This window comes from Lathyrus oleraceus, chromosome 7, assembly GCF_024323335.1.
Source record: "Lathyrus oleraceus cultivar Zhongwan6 chromosome 7, CAAS_Psat_ZW6_1.0, whole genome shotgun sequence".
In the NCBI taxonomy this organism is placed as follows: domain Eukaryota; kingdom Viridiplantae; phylum Streptophyta; class Magnoliopsida; order Fabales; family Fabaceae; genus Lathyrus; species Lathyrus oleraceus.
The window spans coordinates 474,549,489-474,573,350 of record NC_066585.1 but is presented as its reverse complement, the minus strand read 5'-3'; positions in this window follow the sequence as shown (position 1 = coordinate 474,573,350).

Below are 23,862 nucleotides of genomic sequence, written 5' to 3'. Positions count from 1 at the left end.
TGATTTTTAATTATTTTTGTGATTCCATTTAATATTTTTTGTGCATTATTTTGTTTTTGATAGTTTTTAATTCATTTTAATTACTTTTTGATATTCAAAAATTCCAAAAATATTTTCTTAACACATATGGATGATGATAAGTCTATGAAAAATATCCTCATCAATTTCTTAATTGATTTGAGATTTATTTGAGATTTTAGTTCATTTGTGTTATTTTTCTTGATTTTTAATTGTTTAAAAATAGTTTCTGTTTTCAAAAAATGTTGAGAAAATTTGTCAAACATTGTTTGACCATGTTAGACTTATGATGATTCAATTGGACTTATTCAAGTTGATTTGAATTGAATTTGAAGTTTGACCATACTTTGTTCATTTTATTTTATGTATTATTTCAATTCCAAAAAATACCAAAAAATATGTTTGACCTTTCTTGACTTCTAATCTTCATTTCACTTCTGTTTACCATTGATTGATGTTGATTTCATTCATATTTGATCATTGTGTTTTGATTATGTAATTTGAATTCTCACTTTGTCCATTTTCATTTCATCTTCATCTTCTTCTTTTTCTTTTGGCCAATGAGTTAATGATTTGTAGTTAGCCTTGACATATGAGAGGCATAACCTTCTTTGATCCAAATCAAATTCAATTTGATCAAAGGTCAAGTGAATTGCTTTGTGTCCAAGTTAGGTTGCTTCTTGGTCAAGCAAAAAACTTAAAATCCATACAAGGACTTTCCTTCTTTTCTTTTGGCATGGCAAGTTGTAGGAGCTTGGCTTACTAGTCATGATCTCTAACTTGTGTTTATTTTCCTATAGTTTTATTGACCGGCCTCAGATAGGTGTGACTACTACATTTGTCCACTTACGATTGCTTAACATAGCGCTAAATTGCCTTATGGCACACTAACACTAACTACTAATTACTAACTTTTAATTCAAGCATTTAATTCTTGCAATTTACTTTAATGCAATTTAATTTCTTGCTCATTTATTCATATTGTCTTTTCCCTTTGCTCATTTGAGCTCATGTTTATGTTTATGCCATTTTCCTTTTGCTCATTTGAGCTTATGATTGTATGTAAATATTGTTGGTGTAAGCCCTAGAGGCCAATACCTTTTGGTACTTGTACCGAATTATTTATTGATTATAAAAGGCATTTTCTTTATTATGGTTGATTAATAAAGTCCCTGGAATAGATAGTCCGTTTAATGTATTAAGTGTGACTTAATCATGAGAACACATTAAACATAAGGACACTATTCTTAAAGTAACCGTAGTAGAGCTTTAGTGTGAAGTGGGATAACATTAAAGCATTAAGAGTATTAGGTTTGTAGACTGATGATCACATCTCATGGATCATGGTTAAAGAGTTATCAAGTCTTAAACATAGGTATGAATGTTAAGAGTAATATTTATACCGGATTGACCCGCTATGAGAATACTATATAGAAAGTTATGCAAAGTGTCATAAGTTATTCTCATGGTGATAATGGTGTATACCACTCTTCGACCTGAAACCACTATGGACCCTAGATGTAGAGTCGAGTGCTTTATTGCTGATCAAACATTGTCCGTAACTGGATAACCATAAAGACAGTTGATGGGTACTCCACGAAGCATGCTGAGGGACATGAGTGACCTAGATGGAATTTTCCCATCCTGCATAATAGGATAAATGTCTATGGGCCCAATATTGAACTGGACAAGGATGACACGGTCTATGCCTTGTGTTCAATATAGACATAAGGGCAAAAGGGTAATTATACACATAAGTATTATCACAGAAGGAATTGTCAGATCACATGACATTTTCGTGTCTTGGGTAGCAGTGATGTGTTGCTAGATACCGCTCACTGTTTATTATGTTAAATGCGTGATTTAATATAATTGTCAACGTCACGAAAACCTACAGGGTCACACACAAAGGACGGATTGATGAGAGATAGAGTAACTAAGGAATACCGTAAGGTACGGTGCCCTTAAGTGAATTATAGAACATCGTAAGGTACGGTGTACTTGAGTAGAATACGAAATATGGTAAGGTACCATGGGCTTAAGTGATTTTGGGCATATTATAAGATATGGACCAAAATACACTTAAGTGGGCCTTTTAGCTTGAAGCCCACACAAGTGGTTCTATAAATAGAACCCTTGTGCAGAAGCATTCATTGCGGTTGCATTATTTTCGTTTTCTCTCACTCTCTCTCTCTCACTCAAAGCCTTCATTCGTACCAGCTAGCACTGAGATTGAAGGAACCCGTTCGTGTGGATTGAGTAGAGACGTTGTCATCGTTCAACGTTCGTGATCGCTTCGTGGATCTGCATCAAAGGTTTTGATCGTCACAAGAGATCTACACCAAAGGTTTCAATCGTCATAAGAGGTAAATATTCTATCACTGATCATGACCATTCGTAAGGATCTCTAAAGGAGAAAATTTTAATTTTCGCTGCGTTTTGGACCGTAATTCTCCTTCAGTGGTATCAGAGCCACTTACGAAACCATGACTCGGATAGCTGTTTAATTTCTGTATTAATATGATTAAAAGACAGAAATAATCAACTAATTAAACGAGAAATTAAATTTGGCATCATGAGTGTGCGAGTTGGATGATTGATGTTGACTATGCTTCGGAACCGACATTAGTATGGTGAAGCAGGGATACATCGATCGTCCATAGGTTATGCAATTGAGACCGATCAACTTATATATGATATAAGTAATCCTAATGCAAAGTACGGTATATGGGAGATACTGTTTCTGTTTCGTTCATTCAAACACTAAATGGTTGTTTTCCTTGGAGCGATCAATGGTCATTTGCTTCGGAATCCGACATTAGTATGGTGAAGCAATGATCTGTTGATCAATCATACTGAATCAACAATCGAGGTGTGTTTGACTGTCTGAAATTGGCGCATTAGGGTTGATGATGGCGCAAGGGTTGTGCCGTCAAGGAGTTGTGAATTTAGGGCTTTTTGGAAGAGGTCTGTAGACTATTTCAAAGTTCTGTTATTTTGGCCGCGTGAAGCTCGTGACGAGCGTAACAAGCTGGATGCGTGACGGTCGTAACACGCCTATGACGGTCGTAACAAGCCTGTGACGGTCGTCACATGCTTTGTGACGTTCGTCACACTCACAGATCCAAAATTGCCTGTGACGGTCGTCACACGCCTGTGACGGTCGTCACACTCACAGAGTCAAAATTTTGGGGTTTCTGTTCTGTGACTACGCAAGGGTTGTGTTGATGCAAAACAATGTCCATTTTAAATGAATTGTTCATTAAAATTTTGGACAGGGGCGCTGCCCCTTGACCCCGTCCGCTGATCGGTCAGCGGAACCACCGTTCGCTGACCGGGAAGCGGAACCCCAGGCTAACTCTGCGTAGTGTGATCGGTCGCCGAAATTTAATTTGGTTTTAATTAATTAAAGGAATTAAAAATTAATAATAATAATAATAATGTGTTTGTTATTATTGCCTTGTGGAGATCAGTTATGGCCTTAGTTGTCCTTTATTTTGTTTTGAGTTTTTAAATACGACCTGCGTGTCGTGCCTCTCCTTTTGATCTCTCAATGTAACTTCTTTTCTCATCTCAAACCCTCGTATGTAAAACGAGTTTCTTCTGGAATGTAATGTTATGAAGAAAGAGAAGAATACAATGTTTTGAAGAAAGAGAAGATTTCAATATCAAAGGAGGACAACCTTGAAGATCAAAGGAGGACAACCTTGAAGATCAAAGGAGGACAACCTTGAAGATCTTGCTTGGAGAAGCTTAGAGAAGAATTCAATATTAAAGGAGGACAACCTTGAAGATCTTGCTTGGAGAAGCTTGGATCGTTATTAGGTTAGCTTAGGTTCTCTCATTGGCTTGGGAGAACAATTGTGCTAGGGGCCATAATTGTTTCATTGTGTATGTATGTTGATGCATGTGTATGTATGTTGATGCATGTGAATATATGTTGATGCATGTGAGAGACGATTTATATGATAAATAAGCCGGTGAGATCAGGACAATTTCAATTCCCTCAAACTAAATATTAAGTTTATGCTTTCCAAGTTTTAGCACTCATTAAGACTAGTATCGGATAATGTAGGTTTCGCCTACGCGAGGTGCATGTTCTATATTAGTAAGGTGCGATGGGATAAGTGTAATATCCAACTGCTAAAACAATGGGTCAAACTTAACTAAACAAATTATGAGAATATTATATATGTTTGCTTTCCAAGTTTTAGCACTCATCAAGACTGGTATCGAATAATGTAGGTTTCGCCTACGCGAGGTGCATGTTTTGTATTAGTTAAGGTGCGATGGGATAATTGTAATATCCAACTTCTAAAACGATGAGTCAAACTTAATTATAATTTTCTTTTATATGTCTAGAAGCAAGAGTTGGGAATGATCCATATGATGGATTGGAATAAGGAGTTATTCACCCAACTGAAATTTTCGAGAGTTGTATGAGATACAATTGGAAGGAGTTCCTACCTAAATAACCTAGTTTTGTGTAATCCGCCTACGCGGACTTAGAACGAAGTGAAATATGGATCTCGACCCACTAGAAAATCTTCCAACGGGATTTTCCGAATCAAATGATGAGGGTCATTTGTTTTGAGTAAAATAGTGGGAGCATATTTGATTAAAGGCCTAATTAAATATGTCAATGATACTTATATTTTCTTAATCCTTATGTAGATAACCATGACAGCAAACACCTCTAACAACATCTTGCGATCAATCCTTGACAAGGAAAAATTGTCTGGGACAAATTTTCTGGATTGGCACTGAAACCTGAGGATTATCCTCAAACATGATAAAAAGCTGTATGTCTTGGAGACACCTGTTCCTGAAGAGGAACCTCCTAGTTCTGCACCTAAGGCAGAAAGAGATGCTTATAAGAAGCATGTCGATGATGCCAATGAAACTGCTTGTCTCATGCTGGCTACCATGAACTCAGAATTGCAAAAGCAACATGAGAACATGTCAGCGTTCGATATGATCGAACACCTGAAGATGCTCTATCAAGAGCAAGCAAGGCATGAGAGGTTTGAAGTTTCAAAAGCCCTTTTTCAAAGCAAGTTAGCTGAGGGAGCCCCTGTAGGTCCCCATGTACTCAAGATGATTGGGTATGTGGAAAACCTTGAGAGATTGGGTTTTCCCCTCGAAAAGGAACTTGCGACTGATTTGATCTTGACATCGTTGCCAGATAGTTTCAGTCAATTTGTCCTAAATTTCAATATGATTGATATGGACAAATCTCTTCCTGAACTGCTCGCCATGTTAAGAATTGTTGAGCAGAATCTGAAGTCAAAAGGGAAGTCCATTCTGATGATCGGAAATGGAAAGAGACAGAACAAAAGGCCCACTAAGCAGGGTGATAAAGGGAAAGGCAAGGAAGTTGCCAAACCCAAACCCACCGTTGCTGCTTTAAAGCCTAGTGGAGGCATAGAAAAAGAAGGAACCTGCTTCCATTGCGGTAAGACCGGACACTGGAAGAGGAACTGCCCAAAGTACCTGGAAGATAAGAAGAATGGAGTAGAGACTTCAACTTCAGGTATTTTGTTATTAACTTATCTACTTCTGCATCATGGGTATTAGATATTGGATGTGGTTCTCACATTTGTACAAATGTGCAGGGGCTGAAAGGGAGTAGAGATTTGGCAAAAGGTGAAGTTGACCTACGAGTTGGCAATGGAGCAAAGGTTGCTACTTTAGCAGTAGGATCTTATGTATTGACTTTACCTTGTGGTTTTATAATTCAGTTAGAGAACTGTTATTATGTACCTGCAATTAGCAGGAATATTATTTCCATTTCTTGTTTGGACAAGTTTGGTTTTCCATTTATAATAAAGAACAATTGTTGCTCAATTTATTTGAATGATATATTCTATACTACTGCACAAATGAGCAATGGACTATATGTCCTTGATCTCGAAATGCCTATTAATAACATTAATACTAAAAGGGTAAAACCTAACGAGTTAAAACCAACTAGCTAAGAATATTAAAACTCTTCGATCAGATCGAGGTGGTGAGTATTTAAGCCTAGAGTTTGATGACCATCTGAAAGAGTGTGAGATCCTATCCCAACTTACTCCTCCTGGAACACCCCAATGGAATGGTGTATCTGAGAGAAGAAATCGAACCCTGTTAGACATGGTCCAATCCCTGATGAGTCACGCCGATCTTCCAAACTCCTTTTGGGGACATGCACTATTGACAACAGCTTACACACTTAACCAAGTTCCATCCAAAAGGTTGAGAAGACACCATATGAGATATGGAGTGGTAAGAAACCACATATGTCTTACATGAAGATTTGGGGTTGCGAAGTTTATGTGAAACGACATATTTCAACTAAGCTTGAGCCCAAATCTGAAAAATGCTTATTTGTAGGGTATCCTAAAGAAACAAGAGGGTATTACTTCTACAATCCTTCTGAGGACAAAGTGTTTGTCGCTCGAACTGGAGTTTTCCTAGAAAAGGATTTTATTTCCAAAGGAACCATGAGGAAAGTAGAGTTTGAAAAAATTCAAGAATCACAAAGCATCGACACACCTATGGAGGAATTGAAGCAGGAAACACAAGTAGTTGTGTAAGAGCAACCTGCTCAAGTAGAACAAGACCATCGTAGGTCAGGAAGGATACGTCACCTACCTGAGATATATGGATCAAGGTGATGTATTACTCATGGATCAAGATGAGCCTGTGACCTACTCATGGAATCTTTCTTTTGATGAAACAGTAAAACAATATGGATTCATCAAGAACGAAGATGAGCCTTGTGTCTACAAGAAGGTTAGTGGGAGCATGATCGTATTCCTGGTATTATATGTAGATAACATGTTACTTATTGGAAACGATATCCCTACCCTGCAACAAGTAAAGTCTTGGGTAGGGAAATACTTTTCTACGAAGGACCTAGGTGAAACAGCCTATATATTAGGAATCAAAATCTATAGAGATAGATCACAAAACTGCTTGACCTAATTCAAAGTACATACATAGACAAAGTGCTGAGACACTTTAATATGCATGATTCCAATGGTTATGTGTTTTGCTTAAATGGTGGCGCTGTGAGCTAGAAAAGTTCAAAGCAAGATACAGTTGCTGATTCTACAATCGAGGCCGAGTATATTGCTGCCTCAAGTGCAGCAAAGGGAGCTGTTTGGATTAAAAGGTTCATTAGTGAACTTGGCATGGTTCCTAGCATTGTGGATCCCATTGGTCTCTATTATGACAACAATGGTGCTATCGCACAAGCTAAAGAGCCTAGATCTCACCAACGATCCAAATACATACTCAGGCGTTATCATCTCATTTGAGAGATAATAGATAGAGGAGATGTGAAAATATGTAAAGTACCTACACTTGACAATATAGCTGACCCACTGACAAAGCCTCTTGCGCAGCAGAAGCATGATGGCCATACTAGATCAATGGGCATACGGGGTATGCCTGATTGGCTCTAATGCTAGTGGGAGATTGTTGGTGTAAGCCCTAGAGGCCAATACCTTTTGGTACTTGTATCGAATTATTTATTGATTATAAAAGGCACTTTCTTTATTATGGTTGATTAATAAAGTCCCTGGAATAGATAGTCCGTTTAATGTATTAAGTGTGACTTAATCATGAGAACACATTAAACATAAGGACACTATTCTTAAAGTAACCGTAGTCGAGCTTTAGTGTGAAGTGGGATAACATTAAAGCATTAAGACTATTATGTTTGTAGACTGATGATCACATCTCATGGATCATGGATAAAGAGTTATCAAGTCTTAAACATAGGTATGAATGTTAAGAGTAATATTTATACCGGATTGACCCGCTATGAGAATACTATATAGAAAGTTATGCAAAGTGTCATAAGTTATTCTCATGGTGATAATGGTGTATACCACTCTTCGACCTGAAACCACTATGGACCCTAGATGTAGAGTCGAGTGCTTTATTGCTGATCAAACATTGTCCGTAATTGGATAACCATAAAGACAGTTGATGGGTACTCCACGAAGCATGCTGAGGGACATGAGTGACCTAGACGGAACTTGCCCATCCTGCATAACAGGATAAATGTCTATGGGCCCAATATTGAACTGGACAAGGATGACACGGTATATGCCTTGTGTTCAATATAGACATAAGGGCAAAAGGGTAATTATACACATAAGTATTATCACAGAAGGAATTGTCAGATCACATGACATTTTCGTGTCTTGGGTAGCAGTGATGTGTTGCTAGATACCGCTCACTGTTTATTATGTTAAATGCGTGATTTAATATAATTGTCAACGTCACGAAAACCTACAGGGTCACACACAAAGGACGGATTGATGACAGATAGAGTAACTAAGGAATACCGTAAGGTACGGTGCCCTTAAGTGAATTATAGAACATCGTAAGGTACGGTGTACTTGAGTAGAATACGAAATATGGTAAGGTACCATGGGCTTAAGTGATTTTGGGCATATTATAAGATATGGACCAAAATACACTTAAGTGGGCCTTTTAGCTTGAAGCCCACACAAGTGGTTCTATAAATAGAACCCTTGTGCAGAAGCATTCATTGCGGTTGCATTATTTTCGTTTTCTCTCACCTCTCTCTCTCACTCAAAGCCTTCATTCGTACCAGCTAGCACTGAGATTGAAGGAACCCGTTCGTGTGGACTGAGTAGAGACGTTGTCATCGTTCAACGTTCGTGATCGCTTCGTGGATCTGCATCAAAGGTTTTGATCGTCACAAGAGATCTGCACCAAAGGTTTCAATCGTCATAAGAGGTAAATATTCTATCACTAATCATGACCATTTGTAAGGATCTCTAAAGGAGAAAATTTTAATTTCCGCTGCGTTTTGGACCGCAATTCTCCTTCAAATATATTGTTGCTTTGTGTTTGTTTTGTGATTGTTTATGTGAACCCAATGCAAAAAGGAGAAAGGACTTAGAATTAGGACCTTACCTATGCTTAATGGAGTCAAGAGCAACTAGGCCTCATGCCTTTAGAATGCTAAACTTGTTGAAGAGCAACAAGGCCTCATGCCTTTAGAATGCTAAATTTTGAAAGTTGACTTGAAAGGACCTCTAATCTAAACTCATTCTTTGTCCATTCCTCTTATTGCATTGTGAACTTTTTAATTGTTTGTTCTTGTGTGATAGGGATCCCAAGCTTAAGATAGTAAGGAGGACCATTGTCATGAGTAACCAAGTTAAGAGAGACAAGCAAAATGGAGATCCTAGGAGCTTGAATGTTTAATTGTTTAGATTTCTTGTTGCTTGCTAAGTCCAAAGGAAAGGAGCATCTTGAATCATCTTTATGATCTCAAGAAAGGAACTCTAAGGGTTTTATCTCTTCTCTCATCTTTGCATGTTTAGGACTAGCCCTTCTCTTCTTCTCTCCACTCTAACCCAAGTCAAACTCATTTTGTGCAAACATTGACATTGCTTTCAAACTAGAAACCTAGGCCATATGCCTTTGATCTTTTCAAACTCTTTTCACTAATACTCATTATAAATGAACTCTAATTCATACTTTGACCTCATTTTGTGAATACTTCCAATTTGTAAATCCAACTCACTTCAAGTGATCTTTTGTGATTCCAATGACCACCTTTGATTAAAAACTTTTGCATAAACATTAGCCATAGGTTTGAGTCATCATAGTGGTTGATGTAAACCTCACCTTATCCTTAGTGATTGGACTATAAGTCTTCCATACTTATTATAGGGTGGATCCCTCACTAGTATGTTGAAGCTCTCCTCACATGGTGGATTGTTGGTTTAGGTTGAGTTTTCTCCCTTTGATAACAAAAGACCTTAGGGCTTTTGACAAATCAATTCACCAACTTGTTTTGAGATTTTTACCCCGAACTACGAGGTTTTGATCCTACCTTTGTGATGGTACGTAAGCAATGGGTTTATCCATTCAAACAACAAAATTGTAAATAATTTGTATATTCTTTTCTCATCTCCCCAATCATGTTTGCACAAATATTTTCACAAATACCAACCTACAACACATCTTTGCAAAAAGGGCTCCCTTAGAGTACTAAGGATGTTTTGGATGCTTAAAACCTTCCCATTGCATAACCAGCCCCCTTACCCAGATCTCTGACATTTTTATTAGTTTTTGATTTGATAAAACTTCTTACCTGGTTTTTGTTCACTTTCTAACCTTCCTTTTGGATAAATAGAAGTGCGGTGGCGACTCGAATTGTATGCTTACTTCTGATTTAGTCAATAAATTTAAAGGTAATGAATACCCCACTACAAGCGCGCCACATAGTTGGTATTCAAAAAGAACGCTCGAGATTAAAATAAATTAAATGGATCCTATGGTTGGAGACATGCCAACACACGGCCAGAGCTGTAGCTCGGGTCTTCTTCTCCGGTGGACCTCACCGGACTGGTCCACCTTCAACCATCACCAAAATTAAAAACAATGACATGATTTCAAAGTAAATATTTTACTGAGCTCGAATCTAGCCTCGATTCACTCTAACTCCAAGTATATTTAGAGATACATGGAGTTGAAATTTGAGGTACATGAACTGAGTTGCTTCGATTTGGCCTCAAAGCAACTCAATCTTCTTGCCTACATTTGTAGGACTTCATACAACCAAAGAATCAATAGGATTGAGCAAGAATTAGAGAGAATCGAAAAGATCAAAATTTCTGGAAAATACCTCCAATGGAGGTCTGATTCAACTGATCTTGCTCTTGCTCATGCTTGATCTCACTCCAAATGCTTGCAGAAGAAGGATTGAATGCTCAAAAGGTTGTGGATCCCTGGAGATTTGAATTTCAAAACAGTGGAAATTCAAACTCAAATTCAAGTGAATTTCTCAAGATTATCCTTTGCAATATGAGGGTTAGAGTTAGGGGATCAAAGCTGGCGTGAATGTGTGTCAAATGCTGAGCATATGAGGCTCTATTTATAGCTGAAACCATTGCTTTTTGCACATTTGAAATCCACTTTCCAAATTTGGTATTGATGATGCATGGGTGCATGGGCGCGTATAGGCCCATAAAATCATTGCCCTAAGTCCACAAATGAGTGTGAGATAGTGTGAATTCAACTTGGATTGCAAGGCAAGTGTTCATGAGGATTTGAAATTTGATCCTTGCCAAGTGATGATACCATGTTCAAGCCATACGCAGCCTATGCATTCCTTGTCCAAAATAAATGGATTTGAGCTCTTTGGAAAGGTGAGATCAAGAGGAATAACTTTCATGTTCAACACTTTTTCATTTAGATCTTGGAACATGAAGAAATTTGAGGTGGAAGTTTGGAAATGTTTGACATATCAAAAATTTTCTAAGTGTCAAGCCATATGTCTCAATATTCCACCTTGCTTAACTTTTTATATGAGCTTCAAATGAGAAATGTGTCTGCATCATAATTGTAACTATTTAAAAGACCTTCAAATGGTCACCAATTTCATGTCATTTGGATTTGAAATGATAGAGTTATGCATTTTTGAAGTTTGGAAAAATCACTTGTTCAATGGTATAGGTCAAAAGTGACCTATAATGTATTCTCATATCACATGCTCATAAAAGTTGAATTAGCTCCCACTCCAAACATCAAAGTTGAAGTAGACATCTTTAATATGATTATGGAAACTCCAAACATCAAAACTTGTAAATCTTTCATCTCATAAAAATTGAGCAAGTTATGGCCTTGGGAAGTTGACTTTCAAATTAGGGTTTAGACAAAATGACCTATAATGTTTCAACATAGAAAATAATTTTCCAAGCAAAACTAGATCTAGGTCTCAATATAAACGTTGTTTAGAATGTCATTTAGAGTAAGTTTTCTCTTGTAATCATTTTCGTATGGTGAAAATTGTAGGATATAGGGTCTAGGGAGACCCAGTTTTGATCAGATGAATTCATCTAGCCAACCACCATCAACCAACTTGCTAATCTTCAATTCTCTTGACTTTCTAGGCTCATGGTATATCATATATGCATAAGATGATGAAATTTGAAGTGTCCCTTGAGAAATTTGATCAATTGGTGAGATAGCTTGTTTTAGAAGTTACTCAAGATACCCAGTCAAACTAGGGTTTCCAAGGCAAATCACCCTCAAACTCTTGAAGAAAACTTGATCAATATAACATGTAGAGATCATTGGGACTCATATATGGTGCTTATAACCATTCTTGTATCAATCCATGGTTGTGTTCTTTGTCATGAGGGTCTCAAACCCTAGATATGAACTTGATAGATCAATGGAGATCATGCCCTTCCTACAAAAGAGTTAGGAAAATGCAACAACATATTTTTGGTATTTTGGTTAGTAAAATGATAATATACAAGTATGATAAAATCACAAAGTACTTGGTGATCTCTCCCAAACCAAACCCAATGAAAGAGGGGTAAGGAGGATGCCAAGGCATGATCCCAATGCTAGTGCATATGATGAAATTGCATGAGGGATCTTAGGGTCAAAATTGGGGTCTTACAATTATACATCATAATTATTCTCCCTAAAGACCCAAGATGAATGGGGTTGTTGAAGTTACGAATAAGAATATTAAGAAGATCATTCAGAAGATGGTTGTGACATACAAGGATTGGAATGAGATGCTCCCATTTGCTTTGCATGAGTACCGTACATCCATTCGCACTTCAACAGGGGCAACCCCTTTCTCTCTTGTTTATGGTATGGAAGTTATGCTCCCCGTGGAGGTTGAGATCCCATCATTATGTGTTTTGATGGAAGCCAAGTTGGCAGAAGCTGAATGGTGCCAGGCCATATATGATCAGTTGAATTTGATTGAAGAAAAGAGATTAACTGCCATGTGTCATGGTCAGTTATATCAGCAAAGAATGAAGAAAGCTTTTGATAAGAAGGTCTGGCCTCATGTGTTTAGAGAAGGTGACCTCGTGCTCAAGAAGATTCTATCTTTCAAACCTGAGGCTAAGGGAAAATGGACTCCTAATTATGAAGGCTCATATGTTGTCAAAAGAGCCTTTTCAGGTGGTGCTTTGATTCTTACAACTATGGATGGTGAAGAGTTCATGCATCCTGTGAATGTTGATGCAGTCAAGAAATACTTTGCCTAAAAAAGAAAAGAACAACTCGCTAAGTTAAAAACCCGAAAGGGCGATCCAGGAAAAAAATAGAGACATAAAATAAAATTTATCCTGGTAGATTGAGTACCCCACCTTGGGTAAATCTAGGGAAAAATTAGGGATTTTGGCAATTAACTGCATTCGGTTGGTCCTAATCACGGAAGCGGTTTTGAGCAAATCATTTGGTTTTGACTTATCATTCTCAACTGAAGGCAAGCACAATGGATATTGAATTTGGTAGGAAGAGTAGTGGTCATTGTAAGACCCCAATTTTGTCCCTAAGATCCCTCATGGCATCATATCATATCATTGCATTTGCCTCAAGGATCATTGTACACCTTGCTTCCTTCCCTGTGGGTGGGTTATCTTTCTGAGAGTGGTTCTTGATCACCAAGCATGTTTTGCATTTGTATATCATTGCTTTCCCTTTTACCACTAACCAAAACTACAAAAATATGTCATCTAACCTTTGCCTTGCAGATGAAGCAATCACAAGTCAAAACAGTCAAAGGCATTCATTGAGCAATAGATGGTGGCCATTCTTGAGAATTTGGACCCCACAATCATTATCAAGAGTTCATATGAACCATGATGTTATTTTGAATCAAAATCCCAAGTGGTAGAGGTTTGAATTTCATCAGAACATTTCCCAATCAACTGAAGGCCTAGAAAGTCAACTGCCAAGTCAACAGTGGATTTGGAGGTGGGAAGTGATTAGAAATACTTCATTCATGTTCAAACAAGTCTTATTTGACATTTCAAACATCAACATTGAAGAAAATAAAGTCAGGTCAAAACTTTCCAAAAATAGAAAGTGACCTATAATTCAAACTTGCCAAAAATGGAAAGGTTTTAACCTAACTTCAACTTCTACATCATCAATAAAGCTTCAAATGAAATCTTGTTGAACATGAAAGTTGTAGATCTTTCTCTCCCATTTCCAAAAAGTCCAAGATCATCAATTTCTCATGTGTGGTTAAGGAGATATGATCAAAACATGGCAAAGTGTACTTGAAGATTCAAATGGGCATAACTTTCCAACCAAAGCTCCAATTCAAGTGGTTCTTTTTGCTAAATTCTCATTTTGACCTCTAGTTTCCAAAACATGCATTGCATTGCACAAATTATCATCACATGAGAATTTGGTAATTCATTTGATTTTTGGAGGGAAAACATGAAATTTAAATTTGGTGCATTGTTTAAGCATTTCACCATTGCCTTTAGCTCCAAAACCGAATTTTAAGTGAATTTGAAGGCAATTTCGTGCACTGTTCACCATGCATTTCATGCATAGGGTGAAAATCACAATTGGCACTTACACCTTATTTTGTTAATTCCAATTACCAAATGGATTAAGCATGATTAAAGGGTGATTAGTGGAAGGTATATAACACAAAACCCTAACTGTTTTTCATAACAACAATCACAATTTCAGATATAGATCTAGAACTCTCAAATTTTCTCTCAAAAATTTCTTGCATTTTCTTCACATTCAATCCATTTCCATTGCTTGATCCTTATTTATGAAGTGTTCCTGAGTAGTTTTGCACGTGGAAGCAAGAGGATTGGTGCAGTATTGAAGCATTTGTGAAGCTTGAAGCAACAATGGTGAATCAAGATTTTGGTGAGATCGTGTGCAATTGAGCTCTATTTTCTCTTCCAATCACTTGTACAAGCATCCTGGAGGAGTATTGAAGCATTGCCAAGGCCTATAGCTCGAGGATTCCAGATCTGCTCTTCAAGAGGTTATGAATCAACCTTCTTAATTCTTAAAATTGTTGTGATGTTGTTATAGATCTCTTGATGCTGAGTAATTTGAGCTTCGAATCATGAAAATCCATGCTGTTTTGAGTGAGATCTGCTTGTTTAAAGTTTTGATGATTGAATCTTCTTCTCTTCGATTCATGCATGTGTGATGGTTTCTTGATGAAATGTTTGTTGTTTATTGATGTATGATGAAAGATCTACACGATGCCATGCTCATTTTTAATTTCTGGACACTTTGAGATTTTATGGAAATTTCCAGATGAAGATCTTCATGATCTTCATCGTGTTCATCCATTTTCCAGATTTCCTGCGACTTTTGTTGTGAAACGCATAGGCTTTGTTGCGGATTTTGTTGCGAGTTCATCATGTTTACCTGCGGATTCCAATTGCCATTAATGCACGTGTTTTAGGGTTTGATGACAATACGCTCTCGTTTTAAGCTAGCGCGCATTTTCAAATTTGGCTGTGGTTCGATTCCTGGCAGATGTATTATTTCAAATTGCCTTGTATTTCCTATTTCCCTCCTATTTCACATACATGCTTCACATTATTTTTTTTATTTTTCATCATCTTACAAAAATCATATCTAATTGAAAATTGACCCAAAAATTATGAGGTTTTTTGCATTGCATTCCTTATCTTGTCTATTATTTTTTGATCATTTTTCCATAAATTGTGCTTGGCTGGATTTCATTTTGTGCTAGGGGATGTGAACATGTATGCATTTTGTACCTTGCCTTGCTATATCATTTGTGAAATGCTGGTTTTTAATCCAATGAATCTGAAAATTTGCATGATGAAACTAGACACTTTGCTTGACATTTTGGTGTTAATTTGGTATTTTTACCATTTATCATTTCTGTTTTATGATCACGTGAAGTTGGTGTGACAATTTGTGTCACACCTTTGCTTGTTCAACTTATGTGATGTGTTTGCCTTGCCAAATGATCTCCAATTGTCCTGATTATTTGTGTGATGCATGTTATGAATGTTGTGATTGCTCATGAATTTTCTTAGAATTATTTGAATCATTTCTGATTTAATTGAGATTTTTCATTCTGGTTGATCACATTTGAGCTTTAAAATTGTCTTGAACTTCAATTGATCATGAAATGCTTTTGGTATATGATATTAAAGTGAGACCTTTTGGATTGTTTCAAGATGTGTTTGAAGTTGATTCATGTTAATTTTCAGCTTCTGTTTTGAATTTTTTCTCCATCTTTGACCCTAGGCTTTGACCTAGTGGTTTGCCTCTCACATTTGAGCTTTGATTTCAGGTTGAACATCCAAGTTACATGGTTAATGATGCTCCATCATTTGAGCATTGATGTTTGCCTTTGATTACTAATCTTTGTGTGTTTTGTAGGTTGATGTTGACTCATTTGAGTTTGACTTTTGGCTTACACATTTTGTACATTGGGATTGTTTGTTGCTTATTCACTGTTGTTTGATTGTCTGAATTGTGTACTGATTTGCTTGATGTTTCCACAGGTACATAAGTTGCTTTAAGTTCACTTTGAACTTGCTTTTGCTTGGTTGCTTAACCACTTAGGTATAACCTCTCTTCTTCATGTAGTCTGGAAGACCTACTGTTATTGGTAGGCACCTGTCTGAAGTCCTCCTTAAGAGGCAATGCTTGTGATTGTTTATCTTTTGTGCCAAGCAGGAAAAGTCCTCTTATGAGGCAATTCGCAGATAAAAGAGATGTGTAATCCATCTCCTGCTACTCAGTGTGTCATTCACCTTGCTCACACAATATGTTGATGCATTATGGATATTAACCCAAGATCTTATAGAGTCATTCACTTGTGGAGAAGAGTTCCAACTTTCTGAACTCCCACACATTCTATTGTTTAAAGCTCTCCCGGGCCAGGGATAAGAGCTATGAGGCACACCCCTCATCTCCATTTCATCTGCTTCACCCTAACTCTCAATGTTAGGGTTAAGAGCTCAAAATACCCCATTCCAGTTGACTGTAAAGTCTAACCTTGTTTGAGCCTAATTGATTGTATATAGTGTGTGCTAACTGACTTGATTGTTTGCTTACTTGATTCATCTGTGCATATGTGCTTGAGTGTGTCTTTGTGCATTTATCATCATCATTTGTATATCATTTCATAAACTTTGATTTGTAGCATTTTGCTTTGTCCATGGAGGAGACAAGCATAAGTCCATTACTTGGCAGTTATTCCTATGATATGGTGGGAGACTAGTATAAGTCCATTAATTGGCATCTGGTATCCTTGTTATTTTGTTTTGTGAGACTAGTATAAGTCCATTGATTGGCATCTGGTATCATTGTTTTGTTTTAGGAGATTGGTGTAAATCCATTGATTGGTATCCGGTATCCATGTTTGTTTGTGAGACTAGTATAAGTCCATTGATTGGCATCTGGTATCATTGTTTTGTTTTAGGAGATTGGTATAAGTCCATTGATTGGCATCCGGTATCCATTTTTCATTTGCTTATTTGCATTGTTGCCTATTTCCAAAGGAATCACTTGAATCATCTACATATGATTTCAAGAGGTGAACATCTAAGAAGTTTTACACTCCCTCACCCTCCCACCTTTTGTTTCTTTAAACCTCCATGTGCATGCTAATCTAAAACCTGAAAACTATTGTGCAAACATTTTCATTTCTTTTCAAATTAGAAACCTAGGCTTTAGGCCTTTGATCTTTTTTTTGAACTCCATTTCATAATACTTCTTTGAATTGAATTTTAATCATGTCTTGTGGCTTTTTGTAAATAAATCCTAATTGGTTAATCCAACTCATTCAATTGTTTTGTGGCTTTGTCCATTCTTGATAAGTTTTCATACATTAGCCATAGCTTTGATTTATCCTAGTTGGTTGATGTTAATCTCACCTTTTGTCCTTAGTGATTGAATTGTAAGACTTCCTTGCTTATTATAGGGTTAACCCCTCACTAGCAAGTTGAAGCTTTTCTCACATGGTGGACTTGTTGTTTGTATAAGGTTGAGTTTTCTCCCGTGGATAACGAAAGACCTTAGGGCTTTTGTTTAAAATGAACCCACTCATATTTTGGAAATCTTTTAGCCGAACTACGGCGTTTTGATCCTTACCTTCCATGGAAAGGTACGTAGGCAACGGGTTCATCCGTTCAAACACAAAAATAATAACTTGTATATTCTTTCTCTCATCCATTCAATCCATGTTTGCACAATAAATATTTCATAAACAAATAACGTTTCGTACAACAAGTGTGAAAAGGGCTCCCTAGGAGTACCTAGGACGTTTTGGGTGCCTAACACCTTCCCATTGCGTAATTAACCCCTTACCCAGATCTCTGATCTTTTCATTAGTTTTCTATGTGTAAAACTTCTTAGGCTTTTGTTCGCTTTTTAGCCATTCCTTTGGATAAATAAAAGTGCGGTGGCGACTCGATTCTTTGTATGCTTTGCTTTTGGTTTAATCAATAAATCATAAAGTGACGAATACACCGCTACAGTCATTGTATTCAATGTAGCCATTTTCCATGTAAATTACCATTTTCAAACTTTGTAAAGATCTATGGAGTCTCGTCATTTACGAACTACCATTCTATTAAATAAAGTTGAGCTTTTGTCCAATTATTTTTATTCTTATTTATTTCTGCTAAATAAAATTGAATTTTTATGATGATAATTTTAAATTAATGAATAATTGTTTTTCTTAAAATAATAAAAACAATCACGTAAAGAATAATCGATTTCAGTAAGGAACGTCAACAGCAATCTGAGAACAGGTAAGTATTGAAGTGTGAAGCATTGTTAGTCTTCCCCAAGTAGTTGGTTTGGTAAATATTCTTCTCCCCAACAGTTCATCATTTATCCCCAACATGGTTGATGGGATTCTCCCTAATTAGTCCCATCTCCCCGACTGAGCTGGTGGGTCACATCCCTAGTAGAGTCGAGTTGATGATCGGTCCTCTTTGCAAATTCATGTTCCCTAGCTGAGGTGCTCATGGTTTATATCCTCCTAGTTTGTGATTGGACCCTAGGGATCAGGAACCTTTATTTGGTTTCCATTTTCATTATTTGTGTTGCATAACCTCGACAGTTTCTCCTTGGTGTGAATCAGACCCGGTTATCTTTGCCTTGGAATTGGTTTATTTCTCAATTTCCAAGAAGAATTTGAGGAATGCAACGATCTTGGCCATGTCATCCTCAGTAATTTGCTTAGATCCTCGTGCTGAATTTTACCTCTTGTGTTCCCCGACGAAGTTCATCTTCTATTATGAAGATCCCTCGTTCCCGGTAGTATTGGATTTTGAGCAATGGTGTTGACCTAAATTTCCCTGTAGTGTTGACAATTTTGATCCTCAGAAAATATTTTCTCTATCCTCGGCGTGTTTGGTTAATCATCCTTCAACAATACTCTATCTCCTCGTAAAGTTTACCGTGATTTATTGGAAGCATGTTCTCCATGACTTTCTCAGCCAGAGTTGATTTATTTAGGGCTAGATGATTTATTTTCATCCCTAGCATTTTCTCCAGTTGGTGTTTCCATCTTGTTGAGATTAGCCAAGTGTTGCAGCAGTGATTCAAATCTTTGTTATTTGTATCCTTTGTGTTATTTTGTCAACATAATCATAATCATATACATGCATATTCATGCATAAAACACAACATCTGATGTTTCATTATGCATCCTATCGCATTTGATTCTTTATTCTGATCCCCTGCTTCGGGAATATCATTTACCTATGCAGATTTGGTGTGTCTGTCCTCCTTCAATTGTAGAGTGTCAACCGCTTTAAACATAAGAAGTTTAACCTTTCTCATTTCCCCACTGAGTTATTTCCTCGTGGATGAGTATTATTTCAATTTCCTCCCCGGTTAATTATCTGGATGGAACCACTCCTCTTGAGTTATATCCTCATTGGGTTGAGTCTTTGTTTGACTATTTCTTTCTAGCTATTACCTAGATATATATTTTGGTCCCCTGAGAGTCTATTATCCAATAACTGGTAATATTCTTCTCGACTTTTGAGTACTTTACTTTTTCCCAATACCCGGTAAAATTTAATATATTCCCTTTGCTTTCCCTAATGGATTTGTTTTCACGTTTCCCTAGGAAGTTTATCCTTGATATGTTCATCCTAACCGGTGACGATATTCTTCCTTTTGTGGTTTTCTACCTAATAAAAAGGTAGTTGAAATCTCTATTTTTATTCCCAGAGAGCCTATCCTTGATATGTTCACTTTAACCAGTGACAGATTTTCTCCCCCTTTTTGGTATTCTACCCAGTAACCAATAGTTGTAATTCCTATTTTCCCCTGCTGAGTTTATCCTTGATATGTTCATTCTAACCAGTGACAGATATTCTCTCATTGGTATTCTACCCAGTAACCGGTAGTTGTAATTTCTATTTTATCTTTCCCCTTTGAGCCTATCCTTGATATGTTCATCCTAACCGGTGATGGATATTCTCTCTTTAGTATTCTATCCAATATCTGATAGATATAATTCCTATTTCTCCCCGGTAGTCTATCCTTCATATGTTCATCCTAACTGATGACAAATATTCTTCCTTTGAGTTATCCTTGATATGTTCACTTTAACCAGTGACGGATAATCTGTTTTTTGTCTTCTTCCCAGTAACCGGTAGTTATAAATCCTATTTGATCTTTTCCCCAACAGGTTATTCTTACCCAGTAACAGGTAATGAATATACCTTTTTCTCCTCAGCGCGTCATCCTTGATATGTTTACCCTAATCGGTAACGGATATCCCTATGTCAGAGAATATTATCTTCCTACCCAGTAATCGGTAATAGATAATATATGTTTGGTACTCCTTTGTTGAAGTTCATTCTTCCCCAGTTGAGTTTGAGTGTGTATTTCCTTACTGGAATCGCCTTTCCCTGTTTAATTCGAGTATTTCAGCTTTGTTCTAATCTACCTGTTTCCCCTGCAGATTTTCCCTTATCCCCAACTGAGTCCTTCCATTGATTTATTTTCATGGAAACTTCCCTCGTGTCTCCGGCAGTTTTTAAGACGTAGCCTGGCCTACGCACAACTTTTTTTATCCCCCAAAATTCTTTGTCTCCCCAGTGAGTTTTCCTTATGGAATGCATCATGCTCCTATGGACTTTCAGTCTCTCCGGATTCTTTTCCTTTGTGGCAATATTTTCCCCACGAAGATTGTTTTAACATTTATATCATATGCATTATGAGGTCTCTTAGAGACCAAAATTTGTTTCTAGATGTTGTTATTTAAGTCCATTCTACTGAGTTGATACGAAGATTTTAATCTTCACATCCTCAGTTAGAATGTCCTTAAATAGGGGCAGCTGTAAGACCCCAATTTTGAACCTAAGACCCCTCATGCTATCTCATCATTTGCATTGGCTTTGGGATCACACCTTGGCATCCTCCTTACCTCTTATTCATTGGTTTTGCATTGGGAAATATCACCAAGCACTTTTTATTGTATCATACTTTGTTTTTTATTATCTACTAACAAAATACCAAAAATATGTCTATGTATAATTTTACTTCTTTTATAGGTAGTGTGTGCATTCACCAATGCCTCATCAAGCTCGTATCTAGGGTTTGAGACCCTCAATGCAATGAGATTAATCAATAGGTGGTTCACATTGGCTCGAGACATCATATATGGGTCCCCGTGATCTTCATTTATCATTTTGATCAAGAATTTACCAAGAGTTTGAAGCTTGTTTGCCTTGGAAACCCTAATTCATCTAGGTATCTTATGTGACTTTCTCAACAAGTTTCTTCAACATTTGATCAAATATTTCAAGGGATACATCATCTTATGCATATAATATCCTCCATAAGTCCAAGAGATCAAGAGAACTTCAAGTTTGCAAGTCCGTTCATGATGGTTGACCAGAGAAAGTCAACTAGTTAAAAATAGGGATCACTAGACTCTATCTCCTACAATTTTTGTCATATAAAAATGATTCCAAGATAAATGTTACTCCTTATGACATTCTAAACAACTTTCATGTTGTGTTAATAGCTATTTTTTCTTGGAAAGTCATTTTTTATGGTGAAAGATTATAGGTCATTTTGTTTGAACCTTAGTTAGGAGGTCAACTTCCAAGGACCATAAATTGCTCAATTTTTATGATATGAAGGACATCTAAGTTTCATGATCAAACTCAAGATGTCTTCTCTAACTTTGATTCTTTGAGAGACTTCAAATTCAACTTGCAAAGGCATGTGCCAAGATGAAACATTATAGGTCATTTTGGGTCATTACCATTGAACAAGCAATTTTCCTCAACTTCTAAAATGAATATCTCCTTCATGCCAAATCCAAATGAGGTAAAATTTGTGACCAAATTGAATAGGTTTTAAAGAGTTACAACTTTGATGAAGGAATGTTTTCTATTTTTAGCCCATATCAAAAGTTATTCAATATGGAAGAAGTGAATATTTGACTTGGTACATAGAAAAATTTCAAATATGTTTGATTTTCCAAACTTTCACCTCATAATTCATCATGATACATGCTTCAAATGGAAAAGTGTTAAACATGAAAGTTGTTCCCCTTTACCTCACCTTTCCAAAAAGTCCAAAATCACTTTATTTGGAAAAGGTTTGAATGACTTGCGCATGGAGTTTCTTTAAGGCCCCATTTGGATGAATCTCATTGCCATTTCTCAATTCCAATTGCATGACTTCATTACACACTCTCAGCATTGCTCATGATCAATGTGGACCTTTTCACATCACTTCATAGGCCTACCACACGCCCATGCATCCATGCAAGTGAGGATTGCTATTTTTGGCATTTTGATAGAAGTGTGTGGAAATCAATTGCATTGCCTATAAATACAACCCCTTCTGCTCAGAATTGAGGACACCTTGCCCAAGCTTTGATCCTGCAACCCTACCCCTCACCATTAGAGGATAAACTTGGAATTTTTCAATTGAAAATCGAGTTTCAATTTCACTTCTGTTTTGAAGTTGAAACTCCAAGAATCCAAGCCATTCTTTGATCCAATTCACTTCCTGCAAGCATCTGAAGGAAAGTCAAGGCCAATTGGAAGCAAGATCAAGTAAGATTTAATCTCCTCGAAGGTGATTTTTCAGAAACTTTCTCTCTTTGATTCTCTCTCAATTCTTCATCATTCTATTTGATTTTGGGTTGGCTGAAGTCCTACCAACGTAGGCAACAAGATTGAGTTGCTTTGAGGTTAAATCGAAGCAACTCAGCTCATGATCCTCAAAATTCAAATCCTTGTATCTTTCAATATACTTGGAATTGGAAAAAATTAAGGCCAGATTCGAGCTCCTGAGCATTTTTCCTTTAAATCCATGTCCTTGTTTTACATTTTAGTGAATGTTGATGGTGGACCAGTCTCGTGAGGTCCACCGGAGAAGAAGACCGGAGCCCTAGCTCTAGCGTTGTGTTGGCACCCTCCCATCCCTTTGATCATGTTTAAATGTTTTGATCTCGTACATTGGTTCTGATTACCACGCGTGTATTGCATTGACTTGAGTCCACCAAGGATGGCACGCGCGTGGCCATCAGATCTGCCACCTCAATTAATGAGGGAGATCTGATGGCCATCATTTTTTCCAATCTCTTTTTATTTTCTGAATTTTCAATTAATCCTTTTATTTTATTTTATTCATATAAATTTCATTTTTAATCCAAAAAATATGTGACTTTCACCAAAAATCTTTAAATATTTTCCTCTTCCATATTCTGAATTAAAATTATTTTTTGGATTGATTTTGATATTTTACATGAATTAAATGTTTTTGTGTATATTTTTAATGGTTTAAAAATACTTCCGACTTTTCAAAAATCATGAAATTTTTTGTCTAAGGTCCTTTGACCTTGTTTGACCTATGATAAATCCATTGGCTATTTATTTGGTGTTTTGAATGGATTTTAGGTTTTGACCAAATTAAAATGCATTTTAATTCATTTTTAAATTGATTTTTAATTGATTAAATGTTTAAAAATGTTGTTGAGCCATTTTTATGGTCTTGTGATGTTTGAATTTCTGTTTGGGCCTTGGTCAAGGTTGA